At 39.4% G+C, this 21335-nt stretch overlaps 1 protein-coding gene across 3 annotated transcripts in view; it reads left to right on the top strand.

Annotated features, from left to right (window-relative positions):
• Nucleotides 1-21335, top strand: part of fstl4 (follistatin-like 4) — a 385930-nt gene that overhangs the window by 314027 nt on the left and 50568 nt on the right. The window lies entirely within an intron of this gene.

Here is a 21335-nt window from a genome sequence, read left to right on the forward strand (position 1 = left end):
TTGATCCATTATTAGTCACAGGGGAAGCTCATATGACAAGGTGACAACACTTATGTCTTAGCAAAAATTGACTCAATGGGCTTTACCAAGCTGTGAATATTAGAATACTTTTTGAAAGTTTAGTTTCACTGAAACATTATCACAAAAGCTGGTGGGATTAAAATGAGCCATTTCTTGTAAAAAAATCTTGATTAGAAATATATTTCAGCGGCACTTTAGGTCAATTTGTACACAAGCGACAAGACTTTTGTCAGGGACTGTAGTAGACTGTGCTCTAATGCCAAGAAGTGAAGGTAATACTTGCACCTTATAAGCCAAATAAATAGCCAACTTCAAAGCCTGAACAGGGCAGAGCCAATTAAGCTTTTCGTCCTCCGAAGAGGCGAAAAGAGGAGGGTGGAAAGAGTGGAAGGTGGTGACTTGTGAATGAAACAGTCGACAAAACCTTGGGAACATATACTGGCCTGGGCCTTAAGGAAGCGCTGTGCGGTCTGTCCCAACCTGGGACGTTGGGTGTGGCTCTCCTTTTTCTGCACTGGAAGTCAGGAATGTCTCGAAGGAGCCGGCGCGGTGGGGTGGTTGCCCGACAGCTCCAGGCCTGATCGCTCCTTTTGCTGGAGAAATCCCTTTTAAGCAAAGGACGCTCTATAGCAGGGGCCGGCAAGTATTTTTTGCCATGGGCCAAAAAACTATTTTGCCACTAGATGTTGGGCCAGAATATAATCGGAATATAGACAATTTCATGACGGCTCTTTTAGAGGCGTGTCTGGCGATCCATTCCACAGACTCTTGAATATTTTTCAGAATTTTTCAAATGGAAAGTTCTCAATTTATCCAAAAATAAAACATTGCTGCTAAATCACTAAAGACAAAATTGATTGTAAGTGAATGTTAATATACCTAGATTCACACTGCCCGCTCTAAGCGGGGTTCGAACACAGGTCTTTCCGCGCAGGAGCCTGACGCTCTAATGTTGAGGCTAAATACTGCATATTTTTCAGCTGGCCACTAGACGGGTGTCTCTTGAAATTACCTGAGTTTACTTGCACAGTTCTCATTAGTTCGCCTCCATTACACTGACAGATATGTTTCAGAACCAGCCGCTATCAAATCAATCTGCTGGATTCGGCAGATACGGGCGTGGGCCAGATATTATCGCTGGCGGGCCACTTTTGGCCCGCGGGCCGCCAGTTGCCGACCACTGCTCTATAGGCTGAGAAAGGGGCGGGTTAGGGGACTCCTTCAGAACATCGCTTGGTAAGCTCGGAGAATGGCCATGGCACTTGACCGGCTGCAACGTACGATTTTGAGATCACTCAAAAATGGCCGTTTACAACATGGTATTATAAATTATCTGTGAGATTTTGAGCTGAAATTCTCACACAGACAATCTGGGGACACCTAAAAGACCCTTTTACAGCCCACGTGATCAAAGAGTTGCGCACGCATTTTGGCAACGGAAGTGGTGTTGTTCCCTAGTGGTTCTAACGTGTTAGCAACTCCGAAAGTTTATCAAAATGGTTTCCCAGCATCAAAATGTCTGGCTGTTGCGTTTTCGTTTGCACTAATCGCTATTCCACACCAATGGGCTTCAGTTTTATAGGATTCCGACAGGATCACGGCCGTTTCAGAAGAACCGGCGGCACCTGTGGCTGCAGGCGATTAATGCATTGATTGGAACGAGGACATAAAAATGCTCGCATAAAAAAATTACATTTGTAAAACATTTACTGCACTTGAAACTTAATGCTTTATAATAAACCTCCCAACATTGGCTGCCACTGGTGTGTATAATGTACCCCCACCCCCAGATTATCATATCAATAATCACAGTACTTATCAATTTCATTTGTAATGATTTAATAGTTAAATTGCAAAATAACCATCTGAGAAATGTACGCAAGCAACATAGCTGCTATTAAAGTACTAAAGCATTACAAATTAAACTTTAAACAGAAGTGTGTCGACACATACGATCAATAACAACATAAAATGTAAGGAAAAGGATAAATGTATGTCTGTGTGAAGAATAAGAATAAATGTAGGAAATTGTATTGGACATTCTGTACATGCCCACAGACGACGCATTCATAAGCATCCAGTGATTTATATGCTTGTCTCGGGTGTACACGCTCGGTTTCTCGACTAAATACGTATATATCCGACCACTAAGTTATATCTGGCCATCTGCGAACGTCTTCTATCCACTCCACTATAGTACACGGATCTGGTAGCCGAATACCATTTGATAAAGTCAACTTTTTAAAATAACTTTCTCGGTTTGTGTTGCTTAATCCGCTCACGTAGCTTGACATGCTGCTGATTCTCGCCACAGTTTGTTGCCAAAATGCGCGCGCATACGTTGCTACGTCATCATTGTATACAAACAGTAAAAGGGTCTATACATCTCATAAAAAGGGGCATAATTAGTGCCCTTTAATGCTTTTCTGTTTGTAAAATATATGTTTTTTTTTTAATGGTAACCTTAATATGCAACCCTAAACTCATTGTAAAATCGTGCCTCTACTTTTTTTAATTTTTCACCTCTATTTTTGTGTTTATTTAAATTAAGACAAATCTGATATTATTGTAATCTTCTATCAGATATTTAATAGTTGTTCTTTAATGCTGATCTAACAGCAGAACACACAAGCCACGGTTTAAATCCCAGTGGAGCAGGCGGGGCATGTTGTCACAATGAGCCACTATTAGAAATAAGATATTATATTCTATACTTTCATTCATTCTTTTAAGAAACCATGAGCAAATGGTGAATAATGACTGATAGTCAATGTTCAGAAATTATTCAGTATTATTATTATGTTTTGAACTATGCTGTATAGCTGTATTTAGCGATGTGTTTGTTGTCAAATTCAAAAATTTGTATATTTTTAATGATAAATGGTAAGAGTATAGGTAACATTTTAAGCTGTCATGTGCTCATAATATAATGCACCCCACCTATGGGGCATGTTGTCACATTTCACTTCCATTCTTTCGTAAAGTAAACACTTTATAAATAAAACAAAACCACATAATTGTACTAGATGTGTGAAATAAATGTGGGGAAATACTCTGAATAAATACTCTGATATAAATACTCTGAACCCCAAGTGGATTTACACAATCTGAGACAGTCAAAAAGTGTTAGGTTGTGCCCCGCTCTCCCCTATTCCTATTTCACACAAATTATGATTACAGGGGAATAGTATCGATTAACAAAGACAAAACTATTATGGGTTCAAAACACGTTTGATTGCACTGTCAGATTCTTGTTTATCTGTTTTGGATAAAACTGAAAGCTTTTAGTGCCACTCTCTGGACATTTCCCCGTGAAAGTGTCGCAAAACCTGCAAGAGGCAATATAATATAATTGTGCAAAAAAGGACACCATGGGTATGTTTTTTGTTTTTTTCAATGAGCTTAGTTGCAACAATGGAAACTACTAAATAAACTTGGTTTAGATTCGTTCAAGTCAAAAATATCACAGAACCAAGCTACATACATCCATTTGTAGCAAACTAAATTGGTAGAAATGGCTCTTAAAGGTAACAATTGCAGATTGATCTCATAATGCTCTGAGTTGTTCTTGAGTACACAAATCAATTCAGTTTTGCTCTTCTAACTTTACATTTCTTTTTAAAGTGGAGAATTATGAAGTAAAAGTTTAAAATTCAACAGGATGCAAAGCAAACAAGTAATAAACTGTGACTACAGCACACAATGAGATAAGTGACCACTTTATTACATAGTTTATATTTTAGTTGTGTTTGTGCATTGAATACAATCCTTTTTTTATTTTGTTGGTAATCAAAGTCTTTATTACACCCACTGCGGTTTATTAGAGCAGGAAATGAAAGAATCAGTTCATGGTCTTTCAACACTGGTCCGTTTAAGCAGTTTGTGCCGGTAAACATCATTTCTGTTTAGTGTCAGACCAGGAGTGTTTACTATAAAATAATCAATGGTAATTTGCCAGGAGTCTGTTTTCATTCGTTTGAAAAGATAATGGAATATAGAGACTGTAATAGGCCTACATTGCTATTGGAAACTGGAAGTATGAGCTGTAGCAGGTAGTCAAGTCAAATGTATTTATTTCACTCTTTTCACAATACACATAATTTTAAAGCAGCTTTAGAGAAAGTCATTCTGTTATGTCTATAATGCTTTAATGATTTAAGTTTTAGTGCTCAGAGATAAGATTATTGCTAAATAATGATGACATGAGTAATCCTGTCTATTTTATATATATATATATATATATATATATATATATATATATATATATATATATATATATATATATATATAGGTTTTGTTTCGTAAAGAAATTTAAATATCGGTTGGTTTTGTTCTGTTAACCCTTAAAGACCTAGAACATTTTTGGGGCGCCTGATGTGCCTCTACTTTTCTTTGTTTTTCTCCCCCATTCTAGCAGTTAGCATCAAGTGCTATATATCATTTTAAACAGGAGAACCTGAAGTTTCCATCTAGCTCATTTGATGTCCCAATTTTACATTTATTTATTCTGAGAATGGATTCAATTAATATAATTTCAAGAAAAATGGCAGCAAAAATGTGATGTTTTTACTGTGAACTCGAACAGAACTTCATGAAGTTTGGATTTTTTCCTTTAGAAAGTTAGACTTGGTTGTTTTACACTTCCAGATGAAATTTTGTCTACATGTAACAATCCCTCAGCAAGTTATAGCCATTTATTATAACATTATTCTAGGCGTTTCTAGGTTTTTGAGTGAAAACAGGTGTATTTTATTGACTGATAATGTGTCCTAAAAAGTTCAAGTAATAAAGTAAATAGTAAGATTGTTATATAATAACAACACTGAAACAAACATTTTTCTTCAGAGAAATATATTATAATTTGGGCATGAAAAACAAACACAAACAATACATCAAGTTGTGACAAGAAACCGTGAAATAAAATATACTGAGGCTACTTTTACATGTGGGCGGCTATTTTCATAAACGGACATTTCAACTTCTCTGCACATAATCTTCTCAAACACAAATGGAGGAAAATATAATAGTGAAAATGTGTAAAACACAAACTACATACAAATAGAGAAATATACTGACTGTGTGCTGTGATCTGAGAGAGAGCGCTTTGCACGCGTTTATTACTGTTTGGTTTCATGATGCATGCAAATTCACACCCACGTTCATTTTTCAGAGCAACGTGATTCGTGGTTCAAAAGACCAAACACTGTGTTTATTGGTTGAGTTGATGAAAGTTTCAACGAATCTGGACACAGGGGATGGGACTAATAAAAAAAAAAATTCTGTTTGGCTCAGGGGAACAACCCACGTGTGTTTCTTGGACAAATCAATGCTGCATATTTTGATGACGCATCCACGCTGACTATGGAGCCTCTGAATGATCAATCGCGAAACATATTATACCTATGGAAAGGGGAGATTCTCCTCTTTACTGTGCAGTTTACAGCATACAGATTGGATCAGCGATTAAAAAGTTATTAAACATTTTGGAACGATAGTTATTTTTAGTCAATGCTGCATATTTTGATGACGCATCCACACTGACTATGGAGCCTCTGAATGATCAATCGCGAAACATATTATACCTTTGGAAAGCGGAGATTCTCCTCTTTACTGTGCAGTTTACAGCATACATATTGGATTAGCGGTTAAAAAGTTATTAAACATTTTAGAACGATAGTTATTTTTAGCCGCGGGCGGCTGTCTCGGTCTTTAAGGGTTAAGAGATTTAAATATCGGTCGGTTTTGTTCTGTTAAGAGATTTAAATATCGGTTGGTTTTATTCTGTTAAGAGATTTAAATATTGGTTGGTTTTGTTCCGTTAAGAGATTTAAATATCGGTCGGTTTTGTTCTGTTAAGAGATTTAAATATCGGTCGGTTTTGTTCTGTTAAGAGATTTAAATATCGGTTGGTTTTATTCTGTTAAGAGATTTAAATATTGGTTGGTTTTGTTCCGTTAAGAGATTTAAATATCGGTCGGTTTTGTTCTGTTAAGAGATTTAAATATCGGTTGGTTTTATTCTGTTAAGAGATTTAAATATTGGTTGGTTTTGTTCCGTTAAGAGATTTAAATATCGGTCGGTTTTGTTCCGTTAAGAGATTTAAATATCGGTTGGTTTTGTTCTGTTAAGAGATTTAAATATCAGTTGGTTTTGTTCTATTAAGAGATTTAAATATCGGTCGGTTTTGTTCCGTTAAGAGATTTAAATATCGGTTGGTTTTGTTCTATTAAGAGATTTAAATATCGGTTGGTTTTGTTCCGTTAAGAGATTTAAATATCGGTTGGTTTTGTTCTGTTAAGAGATTTAAATATCAGTTGGTTTTGTTCTATTAAGAGATTTAAATATCGGTCGGTTTTGTTCCGTTAAGAGATTTAAATATCGGTTGGTTTTGTTCTATTAAGAGATTTAAATATCGGTTGGTTTTGTTCCGTTAAGAGATTTAAATATCGGTTGGTTTTGTTCTATTAAGAGATTTAAATATCGGTTGGTTTTGTTCTGTTAAGAGATTTAAATATCAGTTGGTTTTGTTCTATTAAGAGATTTAAATATCGGTTGGTTTTGTTCCGTTAAGAGATTTAAATATCGGTTGGTTTTGTTCTGTTAAGAGATTTAAATATCGGTTGGTTTTGTTCTGTTAAGAGATTTAAATATCGGTTGGTTTTGTTCTGTTAAGAGATTTAAATATCGGTTGGTTTTGTTCTATTAAGAGATTTAAATATCAGTTGGTTTTGTTCTGTTAAGAGATTTAAATATCGGTCGGTTTTGTTCTGTTAAGAGATTTAAATATCGGTTGGTTTTGTTCTGTTAAGAGATTTAAATATCGGTTGGTTTTGTTCTGTTAAGAGATTTAAATATAGGTTGGTTTTGTTCCATTAAGAGATTTAAATATTGGTTTAATTTAACTTCTGGGACATAAGTGCCATCTAGTAGAAACAACATTAATGTGCTAGTTATCAGAGTAAAGTTATTTACACTGGTGATGATATTGAGGAGTTTGTGATGAGTACTGTTCACCTGAAAACTGAGAAGGAAAAGAAGAGTCTAGTCTTGTCCATTACAGTCATCTATTCAACTTTTATAAATTGATTGCAACAAATTCTTGGACAGGACGCTCCTACAAGCATAATTTAGTTAGTTGAATATCTGCTAACAGTGGAGATCAATGACACATCTGATGGATGAATATATTTAGATTCCATTTCCCAATGATTTGTTGTATAGTCATAAAAAAACAAAAAAACAATACTGAGTTCCAAAAAGAAACTGGAAGACTGCGGGAACATTCCCATGAGCCATAAGGTTTCAGTGGTCAGGTCTGGGTTAGAGTGGTCATCGTTCCCTCTGAATTAAGACAGTTGGGTAAGGAGTTTTGTTTGGCAGGATTTATGCTCTAGAAGCACGTCCAACTGGGCAAAATCACACTCACCATTTACAGGTTTAAAAAGTTTTCCAGACCTGTCCTGGTTGAGTAAACAGCCAGCGGGCAGGTAATTAATCACAGCGCGTGCCCTTCACGTCCTGCTGCGGTCTTCAGGGAGCAGGTGACACACAGTGCTAAGCAGCATTCGCTCATTTCATAGAAGTGTTTGTTCTTGCCACTACCGGTCCATAATGCATTGGATGGCAGCTTTGAAGTTTGTGATTGTAAATTGTCTCAAATACTTAATTGATGTTGATGCTTCTTTTTATTTTGTTTTTTAACAAGGACACATTAAATTAATCAGAAAAAGACTGAAAAGGCATTTTGAATGTTTGAGAAGGCAAACGTATTGTTCCATTAAGAGATTTAAATATTGGTCGGTTTTGTTTAGAAAGAGATTTAAATGTCTGTTGGTTTTGAGATTTAAAATATTGGTCAGTTTTGTTCCAGATATTTAAATAGCTGTCGGTTTTGAGATTTAAATATTGGTCGGTTTAGTTCCGTTAAGAGATTTAAACATCGGTTAGTTTTCAGATTTAAAATATTGGTTGGTTTGTTCCAGATATTTAAATATCGGCCTGTTTTGATATCTAATTATTGGTCGGTTTTGTTCTAGATATTTAAATATCTGTCGGTTTTGTTCCATTATTTAAATTTTGGTTGGTTTTGTTCATTAAGAGATTTAAATTTCAGTTGGTTTTGTAAAAATGTAATAAAAAAGCAAAAGACAGAAAAATTATTTTTGTCTCATAGGGATGAAAGACAACATTTCTTTCATTTTCATAAAATCAGTTCAGTTAGAGAACAGACACTACAATTAAAAATTGAACGTGTGTGTTCAATATGTGATTTAGCCGCTGAGGGAGTGCCACACAGCGCAAACACTGCAGGAGTCAGATTACATACATTCCTGAAGAGCTGAATGAGCTCTCGTGATGAGAGCTGAGGTAAACGCAACCGCACTTGCGGCAGTAGTTCACAGCGCGTGTTCAGTCTGGCGCATTTTCAGTTCATGCCTTTGGAAGCTTAACTTTCATAGTAATTAATTTTAGACGTTAAAACACTCACTTTGCTCCGTACCCGATCCGTTTATATGAATACCTGAGGATGCAGCTGAGAGCTGAGCTGTGAGTGTGATCTCCATCCCTCACGTGTGAGTTGAAAACGTGGAAATAGCTCCCTCTGCTGGCTGTAATCTTTAGCCTCTGGCCAAAAAATCCTCCCATGACGCAAATTGACGATATTTGCATCATCGGAGGAATTTTTCCAGAAATAAAATGCATAAATCTCTCGTCTCAGGGGCATATGAGGAGGAGAAGCACAATCATTTGAATATACTCCAGGGTCTCTACTGATACAAAGCCATACGCTAATCGCTGAAGTAACCCTTTAAGAGATTTAAATCGGTTGGTTTTGTTCTGTTTAGAGATTTAAATATCGGTCGGTTTTGTTCTGTTTAGAGATTTAAATATCGGTTGGTTTTGTTCTATTAAGAGATTTAAATATCGGTCGGTTTTGTTCTGTTAAGAGATTTAAATATCGGTTGGTTTTGTTCTGTTAAGAGATTTAAATATCGGTTGGTTTTGTTCTGTTAAGATATTTAAATATCGGTTGGTTTTGTTCTGTTAAGAGATTTAAATATCGGTTGGTTTTGTTTTGTTAAGAGATTTAAATATCGGTTGGTTTTGTTCTGTTAAGAGATTTAAATATCGGTTGGTTTTGTTCTGTTAAGAGATTTAAATATCGGTTGGTTTTGTTCTGTTAAGAGAATTAAATATCGGTTGGTTTTGTTCTGTTAAGATATTTAAATATCGGTTGGTTTTGTTCTGTTAAGAGATTTAAATATCGGTTGGTTTTGTTCTATTAAGAGAATTAAATATCGGTTGGTTTTGTTCCGTTAAGAGATTTAAATATCGGTTGGTTTTGAGATTTAAATCAAATATGCATTTAAAAAGTAAATTGGTTTCCATAACATGTCCAGGCCAAAACAAAAACCGTTTAAAAGTCTCTCCATGTTTTCAATGAGCGTGGGATCCCTCTATGTGTCCCGTCGTTCTTCAGTCCATCAGTTTTCTGTGTCTCGGAGGCATGAAACACTGAAGCTGGATGTTGTAGGAGGGTGAGAAGCAACACTGTTTCCTTATCAGTCCTCACCTGCTGCACTCGTATATGAGCAGAGAGGGAAAAAAGGATAAAAAGCATTTCAAGGCATCCAGCTTAAGACATTTATTCAAATTATTTTTTTTCCCAATGCAGTCTCCAAGTGTTGCTAGTGTCAAGGCAGTTTTATTTCATAGAATGGAAATGAATTTGCTTGATAATTGAGATTGGCCCTTCAGGGCAGGATTGTGGTAGAAATGTCAGCACTCCTTAAATGCGGAGCGCTGCAGACCCACTCCAAGCATGTGGGCTCATTTTTACACCCGTGCATTATGAAAGCGAATCTAATCACTAGTGTGATATTCTCCTCCCACTGTCTAAGAGCTTTTCTTCAGAAGAGACATTCGGCACATCCTCATGAGGATCTCTTTCTGCTGATCAGCACATCGACTGAGAGAAGATGCTCGTTCCTCTTAGAAACCATATATTTACTCTGAACATATCAAAGCAATAATTAAAATAGTCTTGTTAAGTATGATATGACATTAAATAATGATGTTAGTGCATTGAGATTATTTTATCTTGAAGTTTAATGCTCCTGGGAATAAGAATGCTCCTTTACAATTTGGAGAGGGAGAAAACAGCTACAAGACTAATTGCAGCAAATTACAATATTCAGTTACATATTTCATTGTGGAAATTTTCCGTCTCATCATGTCTTTTGCATCCAGCTCTTTATGTCTCTGGCCAGTTCTTGGTTCTTCAGAGGTTTTTCTTTCTTTTTTTCTTTAAGTGGAGACTCCTGTGAAAGCTTGTTTCTGCCACGGAATAAAAATACGTGATTTTTGTGAATTTTGACTTTATAACTATAGCAGTTGTGAGTCTCACAATTCTTAGAAAAAATATATAAACTTGCACAATACATTGCAATTGTGAGTTATAAAGTCCTTTGTAAGGAATAAACTCACAATTACGCGGAAAAGTAAGGATTAAGAGCAGACGTTTTTCCTCATGATTGTAAGTTTATTTCTTGCAAGTTTAACTTGCAGTTGTGAGTTTATATCTCACTGCTTTCGGAACACAAACTCACAATTGTGAGTTAAAATGTGAGTTTGTTAGAAAATCCAGTTTGTAAGACTCTAAATTAACTTTTTAAGTTTTTTTTAAAAAAATTATTCTGTGACCACTGTAAACACTAACACTTGAGTAGAGCGAACTCAAATTAAACAAATTAGTTCAAACTAATGAACTTTTCGGAGTATTTAATAACCGTCACGAGGACGAGGACGCACTGAAGGTCTCTTTGTTTAAATTAGCTCAAAATTACTATCAGATGTAAGTAATTACCTTGACAAACTATACATCATTAAAAAGATCTAAGACTAAAGTTTAATTTTTTTACCTCTGTTTTATTCTCAAAGTCTTATAGTGACCGTAATGTGTTAATATGTTCCATGAGTTATGAATATGATCTTGGGCGTCGCTACCTTTTGATTGTAATATGCGCGTCATTTGCTCCCATTCATAAAAAAATCCTCCTTGGTCGTCATGAAGACACTCGACAAAACAACTTCCCTCAGGGCTTTTACTTCAAAAGTGTGCAGATGTGGAGAAATATTGATAGATTCTCACACGTTTGAGTCAAATTTCTATACAGAGAAGTATTATTTATTCAATCTTTATCCAAAATCCGCGGATGAATGATTATGAGAGCAGTAGGCTGTGATATGCTGTGTTTTCAATTCATTCTGGCAGCCGGAGGGCGCTGGAAAGCTGTACTACTGAAAATTCACCCCATGGGGAACACATGAAGAACAGACACACCATGTGACATTCAGGAAGTATCTGACATATGGACATATCCACACAGCTCCCTGGGATCGTCAGATCGCTATTTTATGCAGATAAACACGTTTTAAGACAATAAACACACAATCGCGGCAATATATGGTTGGTCTGTGTTCTTTATGCCATGTTGGGTGGTTTCATAATAGATGATATTTATAATGCAATGCTATTCCACATAGCTTTTAGCATTGTATATTTTCTGTCAGATTTTTTGACCCGAAGCTATATGAGATCACATATTGTTATATAAAACACTCTACATATAAAATATAAAGTGATATGAAGCAAGTTTTGAATAAAACATGATTTTAATCGTATAAATTGTTGTTTTGCTGGTGTGCTAAGCTAACATGCTAGCTTGCCCTAGATGCACCTGCCACTGAGTAAATACTTTATTTTTATGAACATTTTCTAAATGTAAAACTACTGAAATGCTTATTTGGACGAAATGCATTCAATAGAGTCTCAGTGAGGGTAAAGTGAGAGGTTTGATTTAGAAATGAGGTTTGAATAGAACAGTTTGAATAGAGAATCGTTAGTAATTATAATGCAGACAAAAGAATAATAATTGGAGCCATAACCAGTCCGCAGAAGTGTGAATGTGTGCCGGGGAGACAAACTGAATGGGGCAGTTTGCACCTCTAAACAATAGAGGCAATACAGCGACTGAAAGCTGAGAAGATGTGGCAATAAACATCAGTTGATATTTCAGCGATATCTCAAAATAAAATCACATGAAACGATCTTGTAAAACGTTTAATAAAATGCAGAGTTTTAGACTGATCATCTTCAGATCTGAAATATAACATGGTCAGACTTGTGGCTTTAGCTGTAGTGCATTTCTAGATTTCTCCAAGGCCCACTTCAATTTTATTTTCATAAAGATATATCATACAAATAAATTTCTAATAACTTTACAAAACTTTGAAGCTTATTATAGCTTTTTTTTATTATAAAAATATTATCATTTTGACTTTACAGTAAACTGCCAGGTGTCTGCTTTCAAATGAGACCATAATTATGCTTTTAGTGCAAAGGATTCACAAACTGTATTTGTTTTAGTCTGAGTATACATTTCTTAGGATTTTTTCAAAATTTAGAAATCAGCTTAACAGGTTAAAACTTTCATTCCCTTTCAGTTGGTCACGTTCGACGTACGTCAGAACTGAACCGACGAATGGGATCTTACTTTAGAGACCAATCCTACTTTGAGTGTTTAAAAACGAACCAATTAAATTTGGCATGCGATCCACGCATTCCACGCTCCGCCCCGCAGCACGGGTATAAAACAGGAAGTGGAATGGTAGTTTATCGCTTTCTACTTCGGAGCCGAACAGTTGTTGCTGTTTCTACAAAGAGTTCTGGGTGCGGTCGATTTCTGTCTCCGCTTGACGTGCACGTTCGTTGTCTCATGTGTTTGGGTGCTCAGCACACTGAGGCTGCGTTCGTGGATGAGTCATGTTCCGATTGCGGGAATATGACCATCGCAGTGCTATGGTCTAGACTCCAGTACCTCAGAAGAGGTGGAGCACCATCGCGCATCCCCCGATCTAGCGGTCCTCCAGCTGCGAAGCAGAGGGCTGCTACTTTGGCTGATGACCTTGGTGGGGACCTGAGGGTGACGGTCAGGGCAAACCCGACGGGTCAGACGGCTCCTCGGGCCCCTCCCCCCTCCACTGCGCCAGTGGAGCTTCCGGTAGGGCGCGCTGACCTCCCGCGCGGAGTGCCAGTCGTCACTTTCGGGGCTCCGGCAGACGATGAGATGTCGGTCGCTGCATCGGGGGATGAGCTAATGGGCTCCGAGGATGAAGATTCGGCTGCATTGCCCCCTTCGGGTGTGACAGCGTTGCCCGAGTCCGACCCAGAGCTTACGGCTATGCTTGCCCGGGCCGCCGCAAGTGTCGGGCTTGAGTGGAACCCTCCACCTCATCCTGAACCTTCGCGGTTGGATGTCTGGTTTCTCGGGACGGCCCGCGCTGGTTCTCAGCGCCCCGCCCCGGTTCCATTCTTCCCGGAAGTGCATCAGGAGCTCACGAAGTCGTGGGCGGCGCCTTACAGCGCTCGCCTGCGATCGACTGACTCCTCCATCCTCACTACCCTCGATGGTGGTGTGGCTAAGGGCTACGAGGGGATCCCTCCATTCAAGCGGTTGGTTGCGATGCACCTGTGTCCTAAGACCGCTGCGGACTGGAGGCACGCCCCGCATCTCCCCTCCCGGGGGTGTAAGTTCTCGTCCAGCTTGAAGGGCAAGGCTTACACAGCCTGTGGGGAAGCCGCATCAGCTTTGCATGCCATGGCTCTCCTGCAGGTCCACCAGGCCAAAGCGCTCATGGAACTGCACGAGGGTAGTTCTGACCAGGGTGTTATGCAGGAACTGCGTGCGGCGACGGACCTCGCCCTACGGGCGACGAAAGTCACTGGACGCTCCCTGGGTCGGAAAGAAGCCAGCCGCCAGGGGCAGCCCCCCAGTCTGCTCATCGCCGAGGGCGTCCCCCGGCTTCCGCCTCCGCCTCCGCCCCTGCCAAGCCCAAGCAGCAGCCTCCACCCACGAAGCAGGGTGCCGGACGCAAGGGGGCCGCCCAACCCGTCCAGGGTCCAGCCAACCCTGCCGGCAAGTGCAAGGGGAAGCGACTGGCAGCCTAGGGAGAACAGGAGCTGCCCCGAGGGAGATGATGTCAGCATCCCTCCCCGACCCCCCGGAGGAGGACCTGGTCTAATAACATCTCTGCCGCTGGCTCTCCGGAGTCCAGCAGTACCCACTTCTTCACAAAAAGAGCAGTTTCCTCTCTCTCTGGGCCCCAAGAGGGTCAGGTTGGCAGTGTGTGACGCTACAGGCCTTGTCACTCCTTTCCTCCCCTCCCTTCACCAGGGGTTAGCAGTGTGGGGCTCGAGGATGCCCCCGGGCCTTCTCCCCCACACGCTGCCTGCTACACTCAGTCAACACTCCGGGCCGCCTCCGGGCCTCCGTGCTCCACCTCCCTGCCTTCGGGCAGTGGACAGTAGAGTGGGCTTCGAGGACGCCCCCGGGCCTTCTCACCCACTCTCTGTCCAAACCAGGAGTGTTCGGGAAACACTTCGGGCCGCCTCCGGGCCTCCAGAGTCGGGCCAGAGTACTCCGCTTCGCTGCCCCACCCCAGGCACGTCTGTGTTGCCGTTGGTCCCGCTTGCACGGCCCCTGTGGGCCTGGCTAGGTCTCCCCAGGCCGTCTCGCTGGTTCATCCGTACCATCAGACTCGGCTACGCGATTCAGTTTGCGCGCCGGCCACCCAAGTACAGGGGCATCCTCTTCACCTCTGTGCGAAGCAGCGATGCTCATGTCTTGAGGTCAGAGATCGAGGTCCTACTGGCGAAGGACGCGATCGAGCCGGTTCCTCCAGCTGATATGAAGATGGGGTTCTACAGCCCGTACTTCATTGTGCCCAAGAAAGGGGGCAGGTTACGGCCGATCCTGGACCTGCGTGTCCTGTACCGGGCCCTTCACAAGCTCCCGTTCAGGATGTTAACGCAGAAACGCATTTTTGAATGCATCCGTCCCCAGGATTGGTTTGCAGCGATCGACCTGAAGGACGCGTACTTCCATGTGTCTATTCTCCCTCGACACAGACCATTCCTACACTTTGCGTTCGAGGGGAAAGCATATCAGTACATGGTCCTGCCCTTCGGGCTGTCCCTGTCACCCTGCGTCTTTACCAAGGTCGCGGAGGCAGCCAATGTTCCGCTCAGAGAACGCGGCATTCGTATCCTCAACTACCTCGACGATTGGCTGATTCTAGCCCAGTCGAAGGAACAGTTGTGCGAATACAGGGACCTGGTGCTCAGTCGCCTTCGGGTCAACCGAGAGAAGAGCAAACTCTGTCCTACATAGAGGATCTCTTATCTCGGTATGGAGTTGGACTCCGAGGAGCGAGTCCAGTCGGTGTTGAACTGCTTGAATATGTTCAAGAGCAGGACAGTGGTCCCACTGAAATTCTTTCAGAGGCTCCTGGGGCATATTGCATCTGCAGCCGTGGCAACGCCGCTCGGATTGCTTCATATGAGACCACTTCAACTCTGGCTCAATGGCCGAGTCCCAAGGTGGGCGTGGCAGAGCCGTCAGTACCGGGTCCCAGTGACTCCTTACTGCCGCCAAACCTTCAGCCCGTGGTCCAGCACTTCGTTTCTCCGGGCCGGGGTGCCCCTAGAACAAGTGTCCAGGCATGCTGTGCTGTTCACGGATGCCTCGGCCACCGGCTGGGGGGCCACGTACAATGGGCATGCAGTTGCAGGTCTGTGGACGGGGCCGCAATTGCATTGGTTTTCAATAGGGATCCCATTCGTCGGTTCAGTTCTGACGTACGTCGAACGTGACCGACTGAAAGGGAACGTCTCGGTTACGTATGTAACCCTCGTTCCCTGAAGGAGGGAACGGAGACGTACGTCCCGTCGCCAGGTGCTGTGCTTCCGCTTGGAGTCTGGTCACCAGTCGGCTCCTCAGCAGGAAAAGCGCTGATCTACCATTCCACTTCCTGTTTTATACCCGCGCTGCGGGGCGGAGCGTGGAATGTGTGGATCGCACACTCGAAGTAGGATTGGTCTCTAAAGTAAGATCCCATTCGTTGGTTCAGTTCTGACGTACGTCTCCGTTCCCTCCTCCAAGGAACGAGGGTTACATATGTAACAGAGACGTTTTCTTTTGGGTTCTCAAAAATTACACATTTTGAGTAATCTGAATTGTTTCATTGTTTTGAGTTTCATGAACTTGTTTCTTTTAATTTAGACTAACTTAAATTTAACTGGAACTGCGCCGGGATTTATATTTCCCAGCATGCTTTGCCATGACACTCAAAAGGGAGAGAAAATGCTTAAATTAAGTGTTATACAGTATAATGTTTGTTTTTCTGTCCAAGATTTAATGGGAGATTAATGGGAGATTTAGTAGTGTTTAATGTTTTGTTATGCTAGTTTAGAAGAGTTCATGTACGAGTATGAGTTTATGATGAAGAGCATGAGTTTAGTTTGAGAACAGATATATGTTAATTTGATTTATGTGCATACATGCGTGCACTGCGCATACCTTAACATGTTTCGTATCATCATGGACACATATGTTTTAATCTCCAAATCTCCACACACAACTATATAACGTAAAAAGAGCAGTTCAGTGTGAAAGAGGTTGTTCTGCGCAGTCGGTTGTGTGTGTGTGTGTTTGTGTGTGTGTGTGTGTGTGTGTGTGTGTGTGTGTGTGTGTGTGTGTGTGTGTGTGTGTGTGTGTGTGTGTGTGTGTGTGTGTGTGTGTGTGTGTGCTGTTTGCACTCTTGCGTGTATTTGCTTCCAGCAGGTGTTGTGCTTTACGGGGGAGTTGGTGTTATATTTTTAATCGTATTATAGGCACAGAGCACACGGAGGCGCCTTTAATAAATCCACATGAGTGTGTGAGAGATCTGACAGCTCGTGTGTGTCACAGGAGACCTGATATAAACGCTCCATAAATGAAAGACCGGTAATAACTTAACACACAACACACTTGCGGCACGCAAAAGTATGGAAGCCACTTAATTAAAAAATAAAGAGTAATTTATTTTTATTTTTTGTGGCAGAAACGGGCTTCCATACAAAGCTCAATCCTTTCAGTGATCAAACACGTCTAGATCGGTAAATGAGCGGTTCTGAGCATGTTTCAAAACATGCAAACACATTTTTTTCAAGCTCAAACCGCTCCAAAGAAAGTCCCTTTTACACACGGAAAAGTGTAAACTTCCTATAATGTCATATATAAAGGCTGTTAATGCCCTCTCCTCTCTCATTCATCTACAAACAAGCCCTGCAGGAAGCTTTCATTTAGGTGGGAAGCGAGCGGCCTAGCCTTCGGTGCAATAACACCTAGCTTTGATGGATCAATAGTTTGCAAATCCCAGGAAAGTCAATTACTTGTGAGGAGGAGCTATTTTGGGGCGAGAGGGAACACAAAGAGTCATTACACGCATAATGTCATGTCAGCCTTATCCAGCGGGAGGGCCGCCATGGGCAATGGATATGTCATGTGTCTGTCTGTCTGCCTGTGTGTGTCTGTCTGTCTGCGTGTGTGTGTGTGTGTGTGTGTGTGTGTGTGTGTGTGTGTGTGTGTGTGTGTGTGTGTGTGTGTGTGTGTGTGTGTGTGTGTGTGTGTGTGTGTGTGTGTGTGTGTGTGTGTGTGTGTGAGAGAGAGAGAGAGAGAGACTGTGGTAAACAAACAGTCTTAAACCGGGCCTCTTCTGCTGGGGAAAACTCACCGTGGTTCCAGGAAAGTAGTATTTCTGTTGCTGGAGGCTAAAGATGAGAAGAGCATCTGCTGAATCATGAAAGGGAGACGCTAGGTCTTGTGTTTGCGGTGAAATGTGAAGCTGTTTTTGGGTTTGAGGCGTTCGCTCCTGTGAGAAGAACTTGTCTTTGCTTTTGTAAAACTTCCTCCTCCCACGTGCTATTCTAAGGCCACGCATACACTCATTTGCTAGAGGAGAAGAGAGAAATATCCTCACCTGGGGATGTAATAATGAGGTGCTGTGTTCAGTTCTGCTGGTGTTTTTAAACCGAGCATCTGTTGTCAGGTTGTCTGGGATTTCTGCAGTTTTGGAGTGAATGTGCTTATCAATCCTAAACTCTGTGACCTGAGTTCACTGAAATGTCTCACCGCTTTATAATGCACAAAAACATCTTCGTCACAATCCTGTTTAACAGGAGTCGCACTGGTCACACTAAAGCATGCCGTTAATTATGATTATTACATATAAAACCTTTTCCACACACGTCTGTGGACATTTTCTGGTGATTTCAGTAATTCACCCAAAAAAAAAACTATAATATAATATAATATAACATAATATAATATATTAATTGTATTATATTTTTATATTTAGATATTTAGTGCTCTCAAATCGATTAATCCATCGTAAATAAAAGTTATTTTATTTATTAATGAAGGGTTCGTTTCTCCCCAAAATGAAATGTCTGTCATTAACTCCTCTCCCTAATGTCGTTCCACACCCGTAAGACCTCCGTTCATCTTCACACACAGTTTAAGATATTTTATATTTAGTCTGAGAGCGTATGCAAGTGTATGCACACTATACTGTCCATGTCCAGAAAGGGAATAAAAACATCATCACAGTAGTCCATATGAGACATCAGTGGGTTAATTAGAGTCTCTTGAAACATCCAAAATACATTTGGGTCCAAAAATAACAAAAACTACGACTTTATTCAGCATTGGCTTCTCTTCAGGGTTTGTTTTCAATAATCAAATAAAGATTTGAGTTAGTTACAGCAATGGTACTTTTTAATGGTAAAAATGGTAAATGACTGGCAGCTACGGCTGCAAAACAAAAAGATGTAAAATGAATTAAAATAAAGTGCAAAAGCAATAATTTACAGAAATTAACATTAAAAGTTTTAGTGAAAAACACTTTTTTTTTTTTTTTTACATATTTTCCTTGTTTAAATTAAGATATTTTACTTTAATTTCTAATTTTTTGTTTGGCAGCCATAGCTGCCAGTCATTTACCATTTGTTTACGATTTTTTTTCTTTCTTTTTTTCTTTTTCTTTTTTACAGTTTAGCTAAATTTTATATTTAATATTTTAACATTTAATATAAAAAGGTTCAGCGACCAACACTAAGCAGATCATATTTTTATTAAAAATATTGAAAAAAAAATGTTTTAATTTAAATTTAAGTTAACTTGAAGATGCCTTATTAATTTCAAAACATTTATGCCCCCTCTATATAGAAAATTGTTATATTACAAAATAATATCTATAACCAAAATGTCTGTTTGGTCACCCTAACCAACACTAATATTAATTGATGCAAACAACTTGCCATTATTTATGTAAATCATAACTGGATTTGACGTGACAAAAAATATTTAGAATTTTTACATATTTAACAGACGAAAATAAGAGTGAATGCGTGCATATTTCAAAAAATATATATTCTGTGCAAATAACTACAATAGAACTAAAATGTTTTTAATTCTTCTGCATTATTTCATTAAATTTATATATATATGCACACACATTCCGTTGAATAAACCATTAAGTCCAATGCCCATGGATATCTAAGACATGGTTGTAGCCTTGGGTCAATATAATATGTTGTTGCCATTTTACAACATAATTGCACCATAAACAAAGGCTAAAAAGATAATCAGCTTTAATTTGAATACCATAAGTATTAGTCCTACGTATTAGTTTTAGTCAATGTTAATTTAGTTTACTTACTATAAATAAAGATGGATATTGTATTCTAAAGACCCATAATTATCGTTTAGAGAGCGATATAAAAATGCCTTTTAAATGACACGTTCCTCAGGCTTTTGTAGCGATGGAGAAGAGCTTTCTGACGAAGTGAAGTGAAATCTGCATCAGCTGCAGTGGAGGACGTGACGTGTCTGAAGCCGTTCCTCTGATAGAGTCTGACAGGCAGGTGCAGGAACGCCCTCCCCTCTAACCAGGCCAAATCAATCCGTCTCATATCACCTAAATTACCTCTTTTCATTTGGAAGAATTAAGCCCACCTGCAGCTGTCAGGAGATCATATCAGCAGCAGGTTTGTTCCACTGGACTCGAGCTGAAGGAGCATCACATGCTGTGTTTAGACACCACTGTATGACTGACGGTTTAACTGCCTCATATTCGCAAAGTATCACCCACAAATGGTCCTGGAAGAAAGTTTCGTCGCCACAAAATCCTTTTAACATGGCATTTCCTTTCTAAAGAGCGTACGTTTGAAGCATTCCTACACTGTAAAAAATTATTTAGAAAAAAAGTTACCCGGTGTCCTTAAAATTTTGAGTTAATTGAAATTAACATTTTTTTGAGATTCGACAACCTTTATTTAAATATTATTAAAAGATTTTGTAAGCATATTGGGTAATTGTGTGTGTTATATTTCTGATGACGCAGTGAAACATGCCAAATTGTGCTATTTTCATGATTTATCAATTTTTTTATGTGGTTCAGATACAATAATATTGTAAGTTTCTATTTATTAAACCAATTTCCTTCATTGTATCAACAATTTTTTTTAATTTCAATAGACTCAAAATTTTAAGGCAACTGGGTTACTTAACTTAAACCAACAATAACCAACTTTTTTTTTTTAAAACTGTGTGTCTCTAACATCAACACACACACACACACACACACACACACACACACACACACACACACACACACACACACACACACACACACACACACACACACACACACACACACACACTCACACACACACACACATACACAAAAAAAATAATGACAAGTTCCTGAACTCAATCACAACTGGCTATTGGTCAGGCAAACTGAAAGCCCCGCCTCACACTGACGCCATTGTTTGAGTTGGGATTAAACGAACCAATCAATGAATAATGAATGTTTAAAGTGTCACAGAATTAACCTATGAAGGCTTTATTAATAATCACTCTGAATGTTAAAGGGAGACATGAGAAATTACTTTAACATCCAAATGTATATAAAGCAGATACAAAACAAGTTTTTGAGTTTAACAATCAGAAATACAAGTAACATAATGAAATAAAGAAAAGGATTTATTATATAAATGTATAGGCTAAATTGTTGGACCCCATGTTACAAGAAAAGTGTATAAAAATATTGTCAGATGTATTAGTTTTTCTCAAATTATATTTATATTTCGGTTAATACTTTAAATTTCAATTACATCAGTTTAATAGTCAATGTTTATTTGTCTTTTTTTATTTTTTTTAAACAAGCATAATATGTATAGACAAAGAAACTGAATTAAATAAAATAAAAAAAACAAAATAAAATAATTTTAAATTAAATTATATTAAATTAAATTAAATTAAATTAAATTAAATTAAATTATACAGTCAGCTGGCCAGAGTGTGTTCTGCTCATCAATATTCCGGTATTAAGCCAACCATATTGTTTCCTATGTGGAGTGTAATTTG

This window comes from Pseudorasbora parva, chromosome 18 (assembly GCF_024679245.1).
Source record: "Pseudorasbora parva isolate DD20220531a chromosome 18, ASM2467924v1, whole genome shotgun sequence".
Lineage (NCBI taxonomy): Eukaryota > Metazoa > Chordata > Actinopteri > Cypriniformes > Gobionidae > Pseudorasbora > Pseudorasbora parva.